The 8,951-nt window shown below is 42.7% G+C and overlaps 1 long non-coding RNA gene across 1 annotated transcript; it reads left to right on the forward strand.

Moving 5' to 3' along the window:
• Nucleotides 1-895: 895 nt before the first annotated feature.
• LOC140726274 (uncharacterized) lies at nucleotides 896-5,019 on the forward strand. Its single transcript, XR_012098600.1, has 2 exons — nucleotides 896-1,049; nucleotides 4,686-5,019. It is a non-coding gene; the product is annotated as an uncharacterized lncRNA (long non-coding RNA).
• Nucleotides 5,020-8,951: the final 3,932 nt, after the last annotated feature.

Consider the following 8,951-nt stretch of genomic DNA (forward strand, 5'->3'; position numbering starts at 1 on the left):
ACAGAGTTAAGGAAAAACTTCTTCTCCCAGAGAGTTGTGGGGGTCTGGAATGCACTGCCTCGGAAGGCAGTGGAGGCCAATTCTCTAGATGCTTTCAAGAAGGAGCTAGATAGGTATCTTATGGATAGGGGAATCAAGGGATATGGAGACAAGGCAGGAACCGGGTATTGATAGTAGATGATCAGCCATGATCTCAGAATGGCGGTGCAGGCTCAAAGGGCCGAATAGTCTACTTCTGCACCTATTGTCTATTGTCTATTGTCTACATTCCAGCCATTTTGAGTGGCCACATAGACCTGAGACAACATGGGACTTTTTTTCTGTTTTCCCTTTGGATCACCTCTGCAGTAATAGGGAGACTTTTGATTTGCATTAGGGAGAATATGTCAAGAGAAGTGTCTTTTTTAGTAAATTTGTTGACTATTCCTTTTCCAAGGGTAAATGGGACAAATCATCAGTATTTTCATGATTAGTTATTTTCTTGAGATCAATCTTGTGTCCTCCAAGAAAAAGAGCTAATGTTATTGAAACACACTTCCGTGGATTGTAACAAGGTAACAAGGTAAACTCTCTCTCGTACAGGTACTGGTTGAAATGATTTACACCCCAAACGCGACTCAAGGGCTCTCTATCAATCTGTGCATAATTTTTCTTTGCAGAGGTAAGGGAACGTGATGCAAAAGCTGTGGAACGCTCACTTCCATCACTCATAACATGCAACGTGACTTCATTTATGTATAAGGCAAGGTGTCACAGGCAAGCTTCCTTGAAAAGGTAGATCATAATGTGTCAGTACAGTGTCTGATGTTACCAATTCCTTTACCTTTTTGAAAGCCATTTCACACTGCTTTGTCCATTGCTGCTTTTTCCAGATCTGCAGTGATAGTTCAAGGGATAGAGCATAGTAGCCAGGTTTGGCAGGAACATGTTGACAAATTCTAAAAAGGACCCCACAAATGTGACACGTCCCTTGACCATAAGGCATCCACTACTGATTGAATTTTCTCAGCACACTTATGTAATCCTTGTGCGTCAGTTGTATAACCACAGTAAGTAATGCTTGGTTTTAAGAATTCACACTTGTCATGTCATGCTCTGAACCCATAATCTTCTAATCTTTTTAAGAGTACCTTGAGGTTTTGGAGATATTCCTTGTCATCCTTACCGGTAACAATAATGTCTTCCAGATTACACTGAGTGCCTAGGTAGCCTTGCAACATCAGGTCCATAGATTTCTGCCAGAGTGCAGGTGCAGATGCCACTGCAAAAATAAGCCTATTATATCAATAAAGACCTTTGCGTGTGTTTATGGTGAGAAATACTTTGGACTCTTCTTCCATTTCCATCTTCAAGTAGGCCTCAGCCTCAGCTAAATAACTCCAAAAAGATTTGCAAAGATATTCCCTATCCTAGGCAGAGGGTACTGATCTATGTTCAATACTGGATTGATGGTGACCTTAAAATCACCACAAATCCTGGAAGATCCATTCTTCTTGGCTTCTGTGACCACTGACATTGCCCATGGACTCCACTCAGCCTCCATGCGATCTAACTCACTGGCTACTTTACAGCAGATGGTATAAGGAACCATGCCAGTAAGTTTCCTGTAATACCATGAGGTCTTAACTTGGTAAGCAGCCTCATGTGTGGCACCTTGTCAAAGGCCTTCAGAAAGTCTAAATATATAACATCCACTGCATCCCCTATCTTGTCTTGTGTCACCAAGTACTCCATAACTTCATCCTTAACAATTGATTCTAACATCTTCCCAAGCACTGAGGTCAGGCTAACTGGTCTGTAATTTCCTTCCTGTTGCCTTCCTGAGGCATCATGCTAGAGTCCAATGAAAGATTATTACTTATGTCTCCAAAATCTCTACCAGTACCGCTTTCAGAGCCCTAGGGTGCAGTTCATCTGGTCTGGGTGACTTATGCACCCTTAGGTTTCAGCTTTTTGAGCACCTTCTCCCTTGTAATAGTAACTGCACTCATTTCTCTTCCCTCACACCTTCAACATCTGGCACACTGCTAGTGTCTTCCACAGTGAAGACTGATGCAAAATACTCATTTAGTTCAGCAGCCAACTCCTTGGCCCCCATTATTATTTGTCCAGCCTAATTTTCTAGTGGTCTGATATCCACTCTCATTCCTCTTTTATCTTTCACATACTTGACAAAGCTTTTACTATCCAGTTTGATAATATTTGATAGCTTGCTTTCACATTTCATCTTTTCCCTCTTAATGATTCTTTTAGTTGCTCTCTGTAGGTTTTTAAAGCTTCCCAATCCTCTGTCCTCCCGTTAATGTTTATTTTTTTGTATGCCCTCTCTTTTGCTTTTATATTAGCTTTGACTTCCCTTGTCAGCCACGATTGTACTATTTTGCTATTTGAGTATTTCTTTGTTTTTGGAGTACATCTATCCTGCACTTCCTCATTTTCCCCCAAAACATGCCATCACTGCTCTGCTGTCATCCCTGCCAGCATCTCCTTCCTATTTACTTTGGCCAACTCCTCTCTCACATCACTGTAATTTCCCTTACTCTACTGAAATACTGCTACATCAGATTTTACTTTCTCCCTATCAAATTTCAAGTTGAACTCATTTATACTGTGATCACTGTCTCTTAAGGGTTCTTTTACCTTAAGCTCCCTAATTGCTTCTGGTTCATTACAGAACACCCAGCCCACTATAGCTTATCCCCTAGTAGGCTCAACAACAAACTACTCTGAAAAGCCATCTCGAAGGCGTTTAACATTTACTCTCTTGAGATCCATTACCAAACTGATTTTCCTAATCGACTTGCATGTTAGTATCTCCCAGGACTATCCTAACATTGCCTTTTTGACACATCTTTTCTATTTCCTGTTGTAATTTGTGGTCCACATCCCAGATACTGTTAGGAGGCCAGTACATACCTGCTATCAGGGCACTTTTACCCTTGCACTTTTTGAATTCAACCCCCCAGTATTCAACATCTTCTGATTCTGTGTCACATCTTTTTTACTGATTCGATGCCATTCTTTACCACCAGAGCCGCAGCACCCCCTCACCTACCTCTCTATCCATCTGATACAATGTGTAACCTCAGACATTAAATTCCCAAATTCAACCATCCTTCAGTGATGGCCACAGCATCATACCTGACAATCTGTAATAGTACAGTCAATCATCCACCTTATTTCTTATACTCCATGCATTGAGATATAACTTGCAGTACTGTATTTGCAACCCGTTTTGATTCTGCATCCCTAATGCACTGATACTCACCCTGCAGGCTGCAATTTTGTCCTATCATCTGCCTGCCCTTCCTGACAGTCTGACTACCTGCTATCTTTGCCTTTTTACCATCTGTCCTATCCTGAATCCCTTCACTCTTGTTCCCACCCCCCCCCCGCCAAATTAATTTGAACCCTCCCCAACAGCTCGAACAAAGCTATCCAGAGAATATTGTTCCCCCTTGGTCTCAGGTGCAAACCGTCACTTTTGTACAGTTCATTCCTCCCCCAGAGAAGATCCCAATGATCCAAGAACCTGAAATCCTGCCCCCAATACCAGCTTCTCAGCCATGCATTTATCTGCCAAATCATCCTGTTTATATCCCCTCTAACGTGTGGCATAAGTGACAATCCAGAAATTGCTAACCTGGAGGTCCTGCTTCTCAGCTTTCTGCCTAGCTCTCTAAATTCTCTCTTCAAGACCTCATTGCTTTTCCTCCCTGTGTTATTAGTACCAAATGTACCAAGACATCTGGCTGCTCTCCCTCCCCTTCCAAAATGCTGTGGATACGATCCGAAACGTCTGTGATCCTGGCACCTGGGAGACAACTTGCCATCTGGGTGTCCATTCACGTCCATAGAATCTCCTGTCTGTTTCTCTGACTATTGAGCCCCCTATCACTACCGTTCCCTTCTTCTCCCTCTTTCCCTTTTACACCACGGACCCATGCTCAGTGTTGGTCTTTGTGGCATTCCTCTGGGAGGTCAACCCCACAACGGTATCCAAAACTATGTACTTATTATTGAGCAGAATGGCCACGGGGGTCCTCTGCACTAGCTGTCTATTCACATTTCCATTTCTCCTGACAGTCTGTGTTCCATTAGACAATGATAGCTATATCAACATCGACTTCCTCCAACACTGGCACGTGGTGTGTGCAGTTACTTGATTAAGTTAAATGCTTAAGTTAGGTTAACTTGCTTGCTTAGACGTCTCTTGCTGTAGAACTTCTCCTCGTTACTGGGGTGGGAGGGGGGGGGAGTTTCTGTGCCATGGTTTCCTGCTTCACTACAATCATTTGCTTCACCTTTTTGCTCCCTGCTGCCCCCTTCTCCACCTCTTTTATCACATTAATAATCTGTACACATTTTATTCGATCTCTATGGCTTCTCCAAGACTTAACCTGTCACTTTGAACAGCAGGGAAAGGCTTTCGTCATTCTCAGGGAAGCACACTGACAGGTTAAAAGCCTCTTGCCGGCTGAATAACAGGTGTTTAAAACAACAACTGGTATTATACTGTATTTTCATTCAAATGAAAAGGTAAACCAGTGATGTCTGAAGTGGTTACTGTTCACCTCTGGCAGTAATGGCTGTTGTTTTGTTTTTCTCTGGTATACTGAGTATTTATGTATCTCTTTCTCTGTTCCCATCCCTCCATCCAACCCACTCCCTCCTCACTGATGAAGCCCACAACTCTCAGCCAAGAAAACCTCAAATGAGGGCCAGCAAAGAAGTGTTGTTGAGGGCTGCAATTTACTTCAACTACAAGGTGATGAAGCACATTCACTTACAGCTCCCCTCTGACATTGGGAAGTCAAGAGTCTGCAGATTATGGAATCTGGAGCATCAAACGACTTGATGCAGCGTATTGACTCAAAGTATCACCAGTTCCTTTCTCCCACTGATGATGTTCAACTTGCTTAGTTCCTTCTGCAAATTTTGTTGTGCATTTAATGCTGGATGGGTTATTGAGTACTGTTGGTCAATAACTTCCTCAAATAAATAACAGTTAGTCTTCCAGTCTAGGTCTTGGTTATTACAGCAATTACCTGACTCTTGCTCCTTGGAGATCCTAACCATTATTAGGAAATCTTTCTCATTGAGTCTGGTTTTAGACTCTCCCACCAGAGGAAACATCCTCTCCACATCCACTCTATCAAGGCCTTTCAATAGGTTTCAATGAAGTCACCCCTCATTCTTTTGAATTCTAGTGAACACTGGCCCAGAGAAATCAAATGTTCTATGTATGACAAGCCGTTCAAAGCAGGAACCTGCCTTGAACCCTCTCCAGTTTCAGCACATCCTTCCTAAGGTAAGGGGCCTAAAACTGCTCACAATACTCCTAGTGAGGCCTCACCAGTGCTTTATAAAGTATCAGCATTACATCCTTGCTTTTATATTCTAGTCCTCTTGAAATGATTTCTAACATTGTATTTGCCTTCCTTTACATAGACTCAACCTGTACATTAACCTTTCGGGAATCCTGCACAAGGACTCCCTATGCACCTCAGTTTTTTTTGGTATTTTCTCTCCGTTTAGAAAATAGTCAACACTTTCATTTCTTCTACACAAGTGCCTGACCATACACATCCTGACACTATACGCTGTCTGTCACATTTTTGTCCATTCTCCTAATCTAAGTCCTTCTGTAGCCTCTCTACTTTCTCAAAACTAGCTGCCCCTTCACCTAACTTTGTTTCATCTGCAAACTTCGCAACAGAGCCATCAATTCCATCATCCAAATCATAAACATATAACATAAAAAGAATCACTTAAAACTTTATGCACCTTACATTAAAGCTGAGCTAATGTTAAAGTGATTGAATTCAATGAAGATCAATGGGCCAGAATAGCTTTAGGCAATGAAATGGAACATGAATTACACCTGTTCCTCCAGAAGATGATTGGTGGAATGTATAGGGTGTATGTCAGAGGTAAGTTCTTTACACAGGGAGTGGTGAATGTGTGGAAAATCCCTCCAGGAGTGGAGGTAGAGGCAGATGCATTAGGGCATTTAAGAAACTCTTAGTAAAATGGAGGGTTATGTAGGAGTGAAGGGTTAGATGGATCTTAGAGTGGGTAAAAGGTTGGCACAACATTGTGGGCTGAAGGCCTGTACTGTGCTCTAATGTTCTATGAATGATTTAACTGTATTGAACAGATTCCTGGACAATTTCAACTTATTCCAAAAAGAAGGAATGTGCTCACTTTGCAACAAGAAGTTTCTATTTTCAACAGGATGCTTGCAGTTATTTCTAAGCTGGTTGCCTAGAGCAGCTGTAAAGATAAGAAGGCAGGTCTTTTGTTCTGAGACCTGGCGACACTCAGCAACACCAGATGGGATGGCGTCATTTATTTAGGGAAGAATGCAAGGATGAATCAGCAGGGAGAGCAGGAGCAAGCTGTGGGAGGATATGGTCCTCGTCTTGTTTTGTTATGTTAGGATCTCCTCCACAGAGTTTGACAGCTTTTCCTGTCATTATAATTATTATTATTCTGCTTAAAAGGGGATTGGTCCTGTTCAATGAACAGGTGGAACTCTCCTGAAGGGAAAGATGGAACCTTAAGATGGATGGACAAGTACCCATTGTGACTTGCCCAATCGGATTATTGAGAAGGAGCAATATCGAGTGAAGGGTGATGGGGTGCTGTGCGAGATGATTAGAGCATGTTGAACCATACCAGGTTTCCTGGAGGCTGGTTCTGTGTGTGTCTGGCCTAGCCAATGAAAGTGGAGTTCCCGGTGCTTTTTGAGCCAGTGAGACAGTGGGGTGGCTGCTGGAAGCTCCTGAGGGTGGAGGGTGAAGACAGCCCTTGGCATCTGTTGAGAGGGATGTACTGACAGTTGATAAGCCAGCAGGAGTTGTAGTGACACGGCCTGTGTCACTGTTCACCAGATGTCAGCTTACCAACAAAGATTAAAGGGAGAGTCTTCAGCAAAGCAGTCAGCTCTGTAGTGCTGCAGGAAAACATACAGTACCCCAGTGAGAAAGCAAAATTAACCCCACAATGCATGCACCGACTGCTGGTGTGACCTAACCGAGGCAGAGTACCGCAGGTTCTCCTTGTCAGCAGAGGTTATGTTCATTTGAGTGCAGCTTATTCTCAATCTTTCCTTCTCTATTCGCCACTAGCCAGAGGGTTTTTGACTCATTTGAGAATTACCTTATTAAACTCTTCTGACAGTAACTTTCAGGGCACGCTCTATCATTAGTGTCCAGTCATGATATACCTGCAGGCGTAAAGAAGCAGAATAAAGGGTACAGGCAGTTTTACACAAATGTGACTGCACTGTCTCACACAATCCATCCTGTGTACACTGTGCCCCTTGCACAGCCGCTGTACTAACAAATGCTCCCTTGCACCACGCACGCACGCACGCACACACACACACACACACACACAATCGAATCATACACTAAATATAACACCCCACAGGCTCATGCATAGTCACAGTCTGTATCTCACAATCTCACACTCTTAGGGGAATGCCTTGCAGAATTGAATACAACAGTAGGGAGTTTATGCTTCAGCATGTTTACAGTATTGGTCTCCTTATTTAAGAAAGGATGCTAATTTGTTAAAAAGAAGTTCAGAGAGGGTTTATTCAACCAAAACCAAAAATAGATGGCTTGTTTTATGAGAAAGGCTGAACAAGCAGGCTGGAAATTCCAGAGTGATTTGCTTGAGACGTAGGATCCTGAGCAGAATTGAGAGGGTGGGTATGGAGAGTGTAATTCCACCTTTGGGAGAGGAGAGATGCGAGAACAATGAGTCATTGAAGACTAAGTTGAGGTGAATTTTTTTTCTCTCAGAAAGTTGTGAGTCTTTGGGACTCTTTTTCTCAAATGGAGGTGGAAGCAAGGTCTCTAAATATTTTTAAGGCAGAGGTAGGTAGATTCTTTCTTGATTTTGAAGGGCGGGATGAATGTTTACAATGAGTACGGAGAATGTGGAGTTGACATTACAATCAGTTAAGTCACGATCAAGGGAATCAATGGTCTTCTCCTGCTTCTAAGTCATTTGCACATTCCATCAATATAAACCCACAAACCCACAAACAGACAATACACAGTTTGTATACTTACATGCACACGTCTACAAGCCTGGACATCCAAACATACAACACAGGCAAACACACAGGAGCACACATAAACACGTACCCATGTACACACATGAGCACATCTGCATGTATATGCAAAGATGCTCACATGGGCACACACGTGCATAGACATTTAATGAGGAGTATTTGAGTATCACTGTTAATTGTTTACAGGCAGAAGAGATTCTGCAGAAGCTGAAAATCTTGAGCAACACATACAAAATTCTGGAGGAAAGCAGCAGGTCAAACAGCATATGTGGAGGAGAATAAATGGCCAATATTTTGGGCCAAGATCCTTCATTAGGACTGGAAAGAAAGGGGTTTTAAATCAGAATAAGCTGGAAAGAGGGGCAAGAGACAGGAGAGACCCAGTGAGGTAAAAGGTGGGTAGATGGGAAGGGGGGTATGATGTAAGAAATTCAGAGGTGATAGGTAGCAGAGGTAAAGGGCTGAAGAAGAAGGAATCTAATAGGAGGGGACTGTGAACCATGGAATGAAGGAAGGAAAGTGAGAAACCAGAGAGAGGTGATACACACGTCATGGAGATAGGGGAGGTTAACAGAATGGTGAAAGGGGAACCATAAGACATAGGAGTAGAATTAGATCATTTGGCCTATCGAGTCTGTTCCACCATTCCATCTTGGCTCGCAACCCTTTTCTCTCGCCTTCTTCCCTTAATTTTTGATTACCTGACTAGTCAAGAACCTATCAACCTCTGCTTTAAATATACCAATTGATTTGGCATCGACAGTGGACTGTGGCAATGAATTCCACAGAGAAATGGCTAACAGAATTTCTCCTCTTTGATCTAAATAGACGTACCTCTGTTTTGAGGCTGTGTCCTCTGGAC

This window comes from Hemitrygon akajei, chromosome 4, assembly GCF_048418815.1.
Source record: "Hemitrygon akajei chromosome 4, sHemAka1.3, whole genome shotgun sequence".
NCBI lineage: Eukaryota > Metazoa > Chordata > Chondrichthyes > Myliobatiformes > Dasyatidae > Hemitrygon > Hemitrygon akajei.